Source organism: Arachis hypogaea, chromosome 9 (genome assembly GCF_003086295.3).
Source record: "Arachis hypogaea cultivar Tifrunner chromosome 9, arahy.Tifrunner.gnm2.J5K5, whole genome shotgun sequence".
In the NCBI taxonomy this organism is placed as follows: domain Eukaryota; kingdom Viridiplantae; phylum Streptophyta; class Magnoliopsida; order Fabales; family Fabaceae; genus Arachis; species Arachis hypogaea.
Window position 1 is genome coordinate 98,083,526 of NC_092044.1, and position 14,157 is coordinate 98,097,682.

Consider the following 14,157-nt stretch of genomic DNA (forward strand, 5'->3'; position numbering starts at 1 on the left):
AGATTTTTACTTATCATAAAATGTTTGTAGAATGACTAGTACATAAACTTGCAAAAAAAATATACATATATAATAAAGTAATGTGATTTTAGTCATTTTACAAACATTTGATGATGAATAAAAATTTTCAAGAAAAAAATAATAAAAAAATAAATTTATTTAGAATGAAAGTAACGTAATTAAGTGTAATTTACCTATATGTGATTAAAAAAAATTTGAATAACTATATATCGTAAAAAATTGATATTATTAAAATATAAAATTAAAATTTATTTTAATGTATCTTTTTTTTAAGATTTTCGTCCTATTTAAGTCCATAACGTTTCAAAATCGTCTCAATTTTGTCTTGCCGTCAATTCTGTTAACAGATCCCTAACGGCAGGACAATATTGAGTCAATTTTAAAATTTTAGAGACTTAAATAAGATGATTTAAACATTAGGGACAATTTTGGAACTTATTCCAAAAGTTAGAACAAAAATATACTTTACTCATAATAATAATAATAATAATAATAATAATATTAGAAAATTATTTTTTTCGACCAATATCCTCTAATTTTTTATTAATTTTAAATTATAAATTATAAATTCTTAATTTTAAATTTCAAATTATAAATCTAAATTTTAAAATTAACTAATATTGACTAAATAAAAATTAGATTTTATATGTCTAATAAAAGTTTTATTGTAGTAACTATTTTGGATAGGTTTAGTGGTTACTAATCTGTTTAAATAAATATCAATTGAATGGGTAATAAAATCGATTCAATTACACAAAAAATGACTTTAGAAAAAGTCGATTGTAAAAAAAATTTAACTAATCAATCGATATAAAAAAATCGATTATTTCTTAACAATGTAGAAGAAAAGGATTTTTGTTCACTAACCAATCGATTTTTTCATTGATTTTCTACTGCGCATATTTGCCAATTCATAAACAATGATTGTCAGTTTGTCACTACAACAAATTGATATATTATCAAAGAAAAAGATTCATATACGATTACAATTATAGAATTAGATAATTGAAAAATAAATTCATGATAAATTATATTATGAAATTAGCAATTTTAAGATTGAAAAAAAATAAAACTGAAATTTATAAATTAAAATAAAATTAATTTTAAAATTAATCTTCATAGAACTTATTGATAAAATTTTAAATATAAAATATATCATGAAAAATAAAATAATAATTTATAAAATATAGAGTAAATTTTAAAATTAAATAATATATAAAAATTAATTAATAAATAAAAATAAATATAAGTTATTTAATAATTATTAAAAAACTAAAAAATATGTTTTCTTATTAAGATCATTAATGGTTTAGATATTTTATGATCATAAAAATCGGAGCCTATTTTATATCCGTACCAATAAACTTTTAAATAAAATTTTAATTTGTTAGAGATTAATTTCTGGTGTACCGAATTAAAAAGTACGGTGAAAAATAAAAAATATTTACCGGCTTACTGCTGTGGATTTTTACTTCTTTCTACTTTAAGTCTTTTAACACGTGCCCAAACTCCCGAGCGTTAAGCAGTGCATTTATTTTATCTTATTTTAGACAGAAATAGTGCAGTCCTTTAATTCTATTCGGCCGACGGATTGATTAATGAAATAATTAAATTTTAAAATTCAACCTTAAAACCCTAAACCCACTTTAATGGTGCTCAATTGTCAATTCAACTCAACTCTACGAAACTTTGTTAGCCGCCTCCGTCTCAAAATTGTCATTCTCCCCTCTTCACACTTCAAAGCACCCTCACCCTATTCTCCTCTCCCTCACGTCACAGGTTTCTCTTCTGCCCCTTACAATTTTTCTTTTCTTTTATTTTCTTTCTTGAATCTGCATTGATTTCTTTAATTTTTCATAATGGTCCATGTTTGATTATTTAGTCCCAGTTAATTGAACGTGTTAGCTATAGTGAGCTAATTTTATTTTTTAAATACTGATTCTTATTGAGTTCTCTGTTTATGTATTAGTTTCATTCATGCTCTTGTTAGCATTTTGAGTCGCATCTATTTTTTATTGTTCCATATGTATTGATTTCTGCAATTTTTGTTTACAATGATTAACGTTTAATCGTTTAATTTTCATCTACTGCATGTGTTACTTATTCTGTTTTAGACAATATTCTTATAAAGTAATAAGCTAGTTTATTTATTTTCAAATTTGGTTCTTCTTTTGTTTCATATATCCCCTTGTTTTTGTGATAATTTGGTATGCAAGTTGGACACCAATTGGGATAGTTATCTCTTGAATCCTTTTTAGTTTCTATTATTAGTGTAGTGATAGATTTTTTAACATGTTATAGGCCAGGCTTAGTCTAAAGTTGTCATAGCTTGTTTAATGCAAGGTATAGTATGGTCCGTTTTCATCTTGGAATGAGAAATAGCATTGCCATTGCGGTTCCTCTGAGATTGAGACCAAACATTAGCAACACTCTACCACATCACAAGTTCTGGCCAACCTGCTTTCACAGCCATGAAGGTACGCACACCACAGCTTTAACGCTTTTAATAGCCTAGGGCACTTCATTCGTCGCATGTTCTTGTTCCTCCCCTCTCTCTCTGTAAGTTTTCTCTATCCGTTTCTATCTAAAACACTTTTTATTCATGTAATAATTCTTTGTTTGTGCTGTTCATAATGCCATTGCTTACGGCCGTTCTTCTTCCATGCTAGGACATACCATTAGTTGCGTGCCCTACTCCGCTCCTCAAACAAAGCCCATGGCGCTTCATTTCGTGGTTCAACTCCCCATTCTATTTGAGTTCTCTTACGCCTTCACATTGCTGAAGTTTTGTTGTCTTATTTATGTGAAAATCAACGACATTCATTTGTTGCTATTTTTGTTGTTTTACCTTTGGATGACTAAGGCCGAAAGAATGATATGGGTATGCATACAAGAGAATAAGTGATAACTCTAGATGATGGCTGAGAAGCACTGTGTGCACTTGTTGAACCATTCTTTGGTTATTTTTTTCCTGAAGTTTTATTATTATGTTTGCTTTCTTAGATTCTTAGCCGGTTCAACCGTGCTCGTGCAGCTCAATTGACCTTCCCTCATTTTGTGTGTCAAACACCACTATTTATGCCAATGGGTACTCAAGGTTAGAGTTTCCAATTTATCCTTTCTAATATGCAGCAAATGAAGTCCATGGAGGTGGTGGACACCATGACAAGGAGGAAGATTAACATTATGTGCCTACAAGAAACAAAGTGGGTTGGTGCGAAGGCTAGGGAGTTGGATACTTTTGGTTTCAAATTTTGGTATACAGGAATGGTGAATAATAGGAATGGGGTTGGAATAATTGTGGATAAGCAGTGGAAGAAGGACGTAGTGGATGTCAAGAGGGTGGGAGATCGGATCATCTCTATCAAACTTGTGGTGGAGGGAGGTGGTTTCCATGTGATTAGCGCCTATGCACCGCAAGTGGGTTCGGACGAACAACACAAGATAAGGTTTTGGGAGAATCTGGAGAGTTTGGTTTAAGACATACCTTTGGGAGATAAGATTTTCTTAGGAGGAGATTTAAATGGCCATGTTGGGAGAGAAGTGACTGGATATGGGAGTATTCACAGAGGCCATGGTTTCGGGGTGATCAATGCCGAGTGTAAAGCTATTTTGGACTTTTTAAAAAGAGAGACGAACATCTTATAACCTATAAGAGTGGCGTGACAGGCTCTCAAATCGACTTCTTCTTGTTGAGGAAGTCGACCGGAAATATTGCATTAATTGTAAAATTATCCCGGGAGAAAGTTTGACAACACAACATAGGGTGCTCGTCATGGATTTTCGTGTTGAGCAAAAGTTGAGGAAAAGATATCATACGAAGAACCCAAGGACAAGGTGGTGGTGGATGAAAAGTGAGGAACAAAGAAGCTTCCTAAGACGGGTAGGAGAAGATACAAAGTGGGATGGGAATGGAAGTGCGGAAGAGGTGTGGAGGGAGATGACAGAAGTTATTAGAAGAACAGCAAAAGAAAGCTTTGGTGAATCTAAAGGAATAGGGTCAAGAGACAAGGAGTCTTCGTGGTGGAATGCGAGTGTACAAGAAAAGATAAAGATAAAAAGGGAGTGCTTTAAAGAGTAGTCTTTATGCCGCAACGCAGATAACTGGGAAAAATATAAGGCGGCTAAGAAAGAGACAAAAGTGGCTGTAAGTGAAGCAAGAACAAGAGCATATGAGGGTCTCTGCTAGTCTTTGGACACGAAAGAAGGAGAAAAAGGTATATATAGAATCGCAAAGAGTCATGAAAGAAGAACAAGAGATTTGGATCAGGTTAAGTGCATAAAGGACAAGGATGGAGATGTGTTGGCTCAAGAGGAGAAGATTAATGAAAGGTGTGGAAGAGCTACTTCTACGAGTTATTCAATGAGGGACAGAAGACTCTTCCGAGCCTTGGTCGGTTATGCACAAGGGAGGAAGATAAAAATTTTGACTACTGTCAAAGGATTCAAGACTTCGAGGTGAAAGAGGCTCTAAAGCAGATGAAAAATGGCAGGGCAGTAGGACTTGATAATATCCCGATTGAAGTTTGGAAGGGTCTTAGAGAAAAAGGTATAAACTGGTTAACCAAGCTTTTTATTGAGCTTTTAAGGTCAAAGAAGATGCCTGATGAGTAGAGAAAGAGCACCTTGGTACCTATCTACAAGAATAAGGGAGATATACAAAGTTGCAAAAACTATAGAGAGATCAAGCTTATGAGTCATACCATACAGTTACGGGAAAGGGTGATAGAACGGAAGTTGAGAAAAGAGACACAAGTAACAGAGAATCAATTTGGATTTATGCTAGGTAGGTCTATCACTGAAGGATATACCTATTAAGAAGGATGATGGAGAGGTATCGTAGTAATAAAAGGGATCTACATATGGTGTTTATTGATTTGAAAAAAGCGTATGATAGAGTACCAAGGGAGGTCTTATAGAAGGTTTTAGAAAAGAGGAGAGTAAGGATCGTATATATTCGTGCAATTAAAGACATGTATGATGGGGGCACAACTAGTGTGAAGACTCAAGGTGGTGTGACAGAGGAATTTTCTATTGGTATAGGATTACACCAGGGATCATCCTTATATCCATACCTTTTTCACATTAGTCTTGGAAGTACTCATAGAGCACATCCAAGAGCTTGTGCCATGGTGCATGCTTTTTGCTGATGATATCGTCCTTATGGGAGAGTCAAGGGAGGACCTAAATAAAAAGTTGGAGTTATGGAGAGAAGCTCTAGAAGTGTATGGTCTGCGCATAAGCCGTAGCTAGACGGAATATATGGAATGTAAGTTTAGTCTGAGAAGGGAAAACACAAATATAGAGGTGAAGATTGGAGAAAATATCCTACGAAAAATTAAATGTTTTAAGTATCTTGGGTGCATCATACAGGATAATAGAGAGATTGAACATGATGTAAATCATAGGATCCAAGCAGGTTGGTCAAAATGGCGGAGTGCATCTGGTTTTATATGCGACAAAAAAGTGCCTTTAAAACTTAAAGGTAAATTCTATCGCACCGCTATAAGACCGGCTATGCTTTATGGTACGGAGTGTTAGGCGGCTAAAGGAGAGCACGAACATAAGTCGAGTGTGACAGAGATGAAGATGTTGAGATGGATGAGTGGTCATACGCGATTGGATAAAATAAGGAACGAAGATATAAGGGAGAGAGTTGAAGTAGCACCTATTGTGGAAAAGATGGTTGAATCGCGTCTCAGATGGCTTGGACATGTGAGAAGAAGACCGATAGAACATCTAGTCAGGAGAGTATATGAGATGGAAGATGGATAACGGGTGAGAGGCAGAGGAAGACCTAAGAAGACCATCCATGAGGTGGTCAAACGAGATCTACATGTAAATGGTCTCTTTGTAGACATGATACATGACAGAGCATAATGGCATCGTTTGATTCATGTAGCCGACCCCACTTAGTGGAACAAGGCTTTGTTGTTGTTGTTGTTTTTTTTTTCATTCTCATGCTCAAGCCATTTCATGCTATAAGATAACAAAGTTTACCTTCAAAATTGTTGCCAAATTGTTTCATTTTTTTATAATACAATATTGCATTCGTATTGAGTTTGTTGTTTTTGGGGGAAAGTATGGACATCGATTAATATTTATAATGTAAGCCTCATAGAAAATTGCAAGTGACATGCATAACAGATTGTAGTACTGACTACAAAGTATAGCACTGGTAATTGATTCGTTGTTCTTATGCACGTTTTCTTGATGCCTTCAATAATTTCTGGTTTCTTGTACCTGCTTATGGAGTTTTTGGTTGGAGCTTACAGCTAGCAAACTGTAACAATATATTTTAAGAAAATTGATTTTTCTTTCTTATGTTCGTCATAAATTGTACATAATATAATTTGAGCAGATATTATTATGGCTTTGGATGATGTCGTAAAGACCACCATTACTGGTCCAAGAATTGAGGAAGCTATGTATCGAACGCTTAGATGGATAGATAGATGCATAGCAGGTAATTATGTTATTGAAGTGTATCATTTAAGTCTTTGGTTGTTTCCAATGCTAAATATAATGGACATTCCTTCTGTTAACAACGCACAAGAGACCTCACGATCAGAACTTGTTTGGTATTGTACAAGGTGGTTTAGATCCTGAGTTGAGGTAAAATTTAGCACAAACCATGATGTTCTTCCTATTATCAATGTGGATGTTGTGAAACAAGTAACTAACTATAAATTTATAATTTGCAATATGCTGTACTCAAGAACATCTGTGTCAAAGGTTTGGTAGACCGCAACTTGCCTGAGTAAGTGTAAGTTTATTTAGTCATATAGTCTATTTTGTGGTTTATTGCAATTTCTAATGTTATTTATTTATTTTGTGCTGTCTTTTAGAACTATACTAGACAGTATACAATACTAGCTGGTTTGAATGTCAGCTCCAGTCTCTTTTGTTTAGGCACCAGACAAAATGGGCTTGGTCATATTATTCATGAATCATTACTGTGTAATATCTTAAAGTTAAACTATAAATTGTGAGTTAAACTAACTCGAGACAATTTAATGTGTTATTCCTGATTCAATTTAACAAAAGAAAAGGAAAACTAGGATTGTTGATATGGTATCTAGTACTTATCAAAAGAGTGAAAAAAATAGTATAGCATTCCAAAAATATGCATGAATATATAAAGGTCTTCTTTCATTGACATACTACAGTTAGAAGTAACCTTGTGAAATAAAGGAGGACATGTGGAATCAATAGTTTCGTAATGCTGATAAGAAGCTTAATATAATTTTTTTTGTCACAGCTATGCTATTGGTGGTCTTGCAGGAGGCGATGATAAAGATTCGTTTTGGTGAGTTGTTGCTCAGTGCACTGCTGCTTTGCCAGAGGATAAACCACGATACGTTATGGTCAGAATAACTTTCGTCATAGCAGCCATTACTTTGATATACATTTCAAATTAAATCAATTTCATACCATTTGCTTGTACTTCTAGGGAGTTGGTTATCCACTTGATATTGTTGTTTGTAGTGCTTTGGGTGCAGACATGTATGATTGTGTCTACCCCACCCGTACAGCACGTTTTGGCACTGCGCTTATTCTTGAGGTGATCTTTTTCCATTTTATGGACAATTTAGGCTATGTTACAATTAAACTTTTTGAGAACAAAACTTTATGGAATAAAAATTAAAGGAGAAAAATATTATCTCCTTAAAATTACAAGTTGTTTGGTATACAGAGAAAACAAAAATTCTCAAGAGCTCAAATATGCAATTCACTAAACGGGGGCAAACATTTACCTTAGTCAAATATAAAGTAAAATTTATCCGTAGAATTAGTGAATTTTACTCTGAAATTTTTCCGTTCTTCCTTTAAAATTTAGCACCACAAAATGTAGCCCATCTTTTCCGTCTAGCTGAACATAACCTTATAATTTTTTCCTGCCATCATAGTCCACTTGTTGATGCATCCGCATGATTTTAAATTTAATTCTTTGCGGTATGTTTGTAGGGAGTACTAAAACTAAAACATAGAGCCATGGCTGATGATACTCGACCAATTGATCCTACCTGCCCTTGTATGGTATGCTTCTGAGAGGGTACTTCTTTATTTGATGAATTATTTGATGAAATTGGCATATTTTTATATTTTTTTTTATTTTTTTCTCATAGGTTTACAAGAACTACACCAGGACCTACATCAATTGCCTTGTCACTAAAGACGCCGTGGAGTCTCAGCTTCTATCATATCATAATTTATATTACATGATGCGGGTAAAAAACTCTACATTATATAAAATTTTGCTCATAAATTAATGATCAGTATATGTATATACATATTCAACAAAAGTCCTTGTATTTTTAAATTTGTAGCTTAGCAGGAATTTACACACATCAATGGTTGAGGAAAAGTTCCCAAAGTATGCTTATTTTTAATTACGTGTTCCTATCATTGGATCTCTTTTCTATTATTAATTATAGCTTTTCCCCCTTGAGAAGTTCAAAGCCTCCCTATATGCCACTAACCCTTTTATTTTTATTTTTTTGTAGGTTTGTATGTGACTTTTTACAAACAATGGTATTTAATACTTCATTTCATTATTGTTCTCAATTTCATCTGCATTCATGTTAATGTTTGTATGTTTGAAATTTAAATATTTATCTTTGAATTGAAAGATATTTACCAACACCATCTTTTTCAAACTATCAAAAATATTTGTTGACTGTTATTAAATCTTCTCACACCTTTCTACTGCAGTTCCCCAAAGGTGATGTTCTTGAATGGGTCTGCAATGCTATGGAGGTGGCCGAAATCGACATTTTTTTGCAGGTTAATGCTTAATTTGGTTCTTCTATGTACACGTGTGAATCTTTTTACTTGACTCGTTAAACTCAATGAGAACTAAAATGATTGACGCATGTACTTTATGGAGATCAAAATGAGCATTAACCTGCTTACTTTTGGTAGCATAAATTTTGTATCCTGCATATGCTGCTTTGAGTAAAATTTATTTAAAGGTTTACAACAAATCTTTTGTTCTTTCCAATTCTTATTGTCAACACAAGTGGAGATTAGGGTTGTGTTCGTGAAAGGAAAAAGAAATGGCGTACGTTATTTAAGTCTTGCTGTTTATGTCATGTGATTTTATATCTTTTAATTCGAACTTAAATGAGCCTTCTTTAAGCAAATTTTTTTTCCTTTCAAGTGTCGAAGCTAATGGCTGTTCTATCATGGAAATACTTGTAATTTTTTAGGTATATTTAATGTCTTATAGAAGCTTTTCTTGAAGTATTGAAAATAAAAAAATGGGAGTGCTAGGTAAACAATGACTATCTTGAATAACATGAACAACCACCAATCAAATAAAAATATACTACACCCTAATTTAATGCTACTAATTAAATTTACTCTTTTAACCCTATTAATTCACATTATTTATACATTGTTCAAAAATATTATTGGTTACCTATACTTTTCCATAAAAAAATAGTCGGGAATATTTCTAAAGCTCGCTGAAAATGTTTTAGAAGTATAGGAATCTAAAATTCATAACTTTCATTTTTTTGGTCTTGAAATTCATACTTGCAATTGCAACAATATATATATATTTAAAATAGACATTTATGTACGACTATATGAACTGAATGTTTTGTTTAACATTTTATGGATAGTTGGACACCGAAAGGCGAGAGTCTAAAAATTGAACACATTCTTTGATTAAACATAAATAAAGAGTAATTGTTCCGTTAATTTTTTAAAAATTTTATGGTAATTTCTCTTTATCATCCATATCAAATAAGGTCAGTAGTTGTATACTGAGTAAAAACTAGTAGTTATTTAAATAATTGCATTATTTTAAATATTGAAATTTTATTTGTCGTTAATTGTCTATTACTAATTTTATAATTAAAACTATTATTTTTATCCGTAATATTATTATGGGAATATAAATCTTTTAAAATTATGTCGATCTTGATATAATAGATTATGACACAAAATTTATAACATTAAATTACATTTACAAAATGATCGTAAAGGACAAAAGTCTCCGTCGACTAAGAAGATCAGAATTTTTGTAAATAAATTCTTTTATATAAAAATAATAATTAAAAAGTTTATTATTTAATTTTTTTATTTATGAAAACTCTAATCTTCTTAGTCGATGAGGACTTTTATTCCTTGCGATTATTTTATAAAAATAGTTTGATTTTATTAAATTTTTTGTAATATAATCTATAATATCAGGGTAAAATTGACGTAATTTTAAAAAGATTATATTCTTATAATGTTATTATGGATAAAATACTAATTATATTTTATAAGTTATTCTGTTTATTGATCAGCCAATAACACTAGTTAGTAGTGATACATTGATGTGGCTTGTGTTATGACATATAGACGTAGTATTGGCTCATGGTATGTCATATACTAATGTACTTAATGATATGTGGATATTTATAGAAAATTGACTGTTTTATTAAAAGAAATAATTTTTTAAAAAAATAATTAATTCTGGTTATTTTATATTTATGAAATATTTTTTTCTATACTTTGGACCAAATTACTTGGGGCCTAATAATTTGGCTCGAGGCATAGTTAATATCTTTGCCGACAGCAAGTGCGTAATGTTTAGTGGGATCATATTGGAATTTTATTCCCTACTATGACTTGAATTGTCAATTCAGCCACATCATGTTTATTCAGCCTAGATTCCGATGAATTAGCATGCGTTTTTTTTCCATCTAATAAAAGTAATTTTGAAATTTTTAACTAAGGAATGATTGAGTAAGTGACACCGATATTTCGGCCTTTTGGGTGAATTTTAGTCCGAAAAGGACTAGGGCCTCTCAAAATGGGTTAAATTTATTGCATTAGTCTGTCTTTGTTATTAAAATCAAATTTATTTAAATTATGGGTTAAATAAAATGGGTTCAATTAATTCAAAAAAGAATAGATTAAATAAACTAGTCCAATAATTCATTTAGACACCTATTATCCCATCATCAAAAATATTGGAAACAACCCTCCATTAGCATTCATTTAATAGTATATTTTTTGTCTCTAAAATTTACTAAAAATTTTAAAAATACATCTAAATTTTAATTTATTTTAATTTTATCTTTAATATTTTCGATTTATATTAATTTTATCCTATTAATATGCCTTTATTTATTTATTTTGTTTTGTTTTGCTATTCTCCTTTTCCTGATTGAATTTGTTCGATGACTAGTATGTTGATTGTCGCTGTACACTATGCTCTGGCTTACCAAACAATCTGGATATTTTTTACTTGGTTTTATATAAATACCAAGTGTCATGTGTTACTATTTGTTATACTTACAATGTAATTCCTTTGTTGATATCAGGTTCTCAGCAGAATTGGATTGGAATGTCCTGACTTAAAAACTGTCTGCATCAAAGATCAATTCCTAACAACCGAAAGTCAGTATTCTTTTTAACCTTTTTCCCACCATTTTTATTTGAAGCAAATGTAGTATCTAAGTATGAACATTTCATATTTGCGGCCAAAATGCTGATTTTCTACATAGCTTCACAATTATAGAACAGCCCATGCCAATATATATGCATGTGCCATGCTGGGAAAAAAACGAATTAAAATATAAAAAGTAGTAACATGCATATATATAAATAGAATTGCACTTTTAATTTGCATATATACAATTTCATTCTTAAGATGATGGTTTTATATATCTTTTGGATTAAATTTTGTTGATAAGGTGAAATATTTGTTCCTTTGTCTATTTTAATTTTTAGCTATTGTTTATTCAAATGAAAATCGTAACCGGAATAATTAACAAAACGTAGTAGCTAGCATACTTAATACCATATATATGGATATACATATTTTAATAAAAAATAAAACTAAGAATTGACGATTAAGCGAAAACATCTCAGTATCTCACGATCTCAAAATAAAGCATTATAATTATACACTTGCAAGGCTTGCTAACTGAGTTGCCATCCCTTTATTACAGTTTAGTAATGAAATTATACACTTTCTTTTTATCATCTTATTATGCGGAACTTGCTTTGCATTGTAACTTTTCCAAAATATGCGATTGCCTATACTTAGTCTCTCTTATATTTGTTCTTCCATGACAGGATGTGGTTACCAAAAATGAATTTGAGAAAAACTTACTTGGTGATGTTATTCCACCAACCGATATTAGGGTGACATTCGATGATATTGGAGCTTTGGAAAATGTACGGACACCTTGAAGGAATTGGTCATGCGTCCTCTTTAGAGGCTGGAATTATTTTGCAAAGGACAGCTGATTAAGGTAGAAGATTCTCTTTAGTTGCATCTAATGATTTATCAAATACTTTTTTATGTAGATTATGTAATGTCTTCAGCATCTGATACAATTACTTTGTTATTTGTATATTTAGCCTTGCAAAGGAATATTGCTTTTTGGCTCCCCTGGCACAGGAAAAACTATGCTTGCAAAAGCTGTAGCAACTGAAGCTGGAGCGAATTTCATCAACATTTTAATGTCCGACATTACTTCAAAGATATTAGAAGTTTTACAAATTGAAACTTCTATGTTCCTTTTGTGCTTAAGCATCACGGTGATATCATTTTTGTTTGTTGCAGTGGTTTGGTGAAGGAGAAAAATATGTCAAAGCAATCTTTTCACTGAATTTATTACAAGTGTTATTTTCATTCATTAATGTTATTAGTTCATTAACGTCTGCTCACATGAATTTGCTTCATTTATTTTTCATCTCGTCTTGTATTGCATTTTATGTTGTTTGACTTTCGAATCATATGTTGCATATCATGGTTATTGTTTTAGTATTTTGATATTGCAGTAGGACATTATTGGCCATGTCATTGCTATGTTTTATGACAAGTTAGTAGTTGCTCTCAAAATAAATAAAAGCTTTTATTTTGTTCTAATTATTTGTCTCTCTCTAATTATTTTTAAATTTTGATATTAAAAAATAAATTTTTAATTTGAAAATATGTAAATTAGAAGGGATTAATGAATGATTTAAAATTAAAAATAAAAAAATAATTATAGGATTTGTGGAGATTTAAAAATCTCATAAAATAGTTAATTTTTTTAATTAAAAAATTAATTTGTGGGTGATGGTTTCAGTGGCTAAGAGAAGGGGGGGTTGAATCTTAGCCCCCTTTTTCGATGCTAACACTTGCTGACCTTCAGAGAAGACTTTTCTATTTTTGCTCGTCACTGGACACGAGCAACTTTGTTTTGTCTCGTCCCTTGCCACGAGACTTTTTGTTTTGTCTCGTCACTTGGCACGAGATAATTCTGTCTTTTGCTCTTGTGTAGTAGAAAACAGAAATGGAGTAGAAAGAGAAGAAGATTGCACCCAGATATATCCTGGTTTGGCTGCTAAGTGCAGTGCAGCCTACATCCAGTCTCCATCACAAACATGATGGAATTTCACTATAATCAATCTGATTACAACTTGTAAAGTGCTAACCCAATTTACAAGGGGATTCCCACAGAATCATGATACACAACATAGATGAACAAAGGACCTCTAAGACATCTATGACTTTTTCTTTTAATTTTGTACTCTCTGTCTTTTTCCGCTCTATGGCTTTTTTATACAAACCTCACTTGTTTGCATTTTTCCATGAGACTCAAGACATGAAAAAATTAAACAGAAAAATTACAAAACAGAATACATTAAAGGAGAAGAGAAAACTGTTAGCTCAGGTAGCTCTGAGAACACTGTGCCTTGCACTCTCAAATTTTCTCCTTACTTCAAACAGTGGTTGTTCCCCCTTTTTAAAGAAGAGGAAAGCCTCCACACTTGAAGCCAAAATCGAACCAACTTCTTCCTCCTTCAACAAACACAGAACCGGTTCGGCCATACAGAGAGAGAAGAGATAACCATGCATTAACCAACATGCAATTACCTCTAGTCCTTTCTTGATCATCACCCTTCATCAATCCGGGCTCTCCATCCTTGGCTTCCTCTCCAAGATGGATTTCTGGCCCTTGATGCCTCATGATGATAATGACTTCATCTGCTTTAATCTCTGCCTTCAACCATCACTTCGCCACTCTAGCTACTCCCTGTGGTGGTTGAGCAGAATCAAAGACAAGCTATGCTTTAAGAATCTCCTCTAGCTGGCCGAATCTTCTTCTTCCATTTTTGAGCATATAAGGCTCAAGATAG

General features: G+C 32.1%; 1 pseudogene; it reads left to right on the plus strand.

The window, feature by feature from the left end:
- Nucleotides 1-2,737: 2,737 nt before the first annotated feature.
- On the plus strand, nt 2,738-12,606 carry LOC112709356 (uncharacterized; annotated as a pseudogene).
- The last annotated feature ends 1,551 nt before the right edge of the window (nt 12,607-14,157 follow it).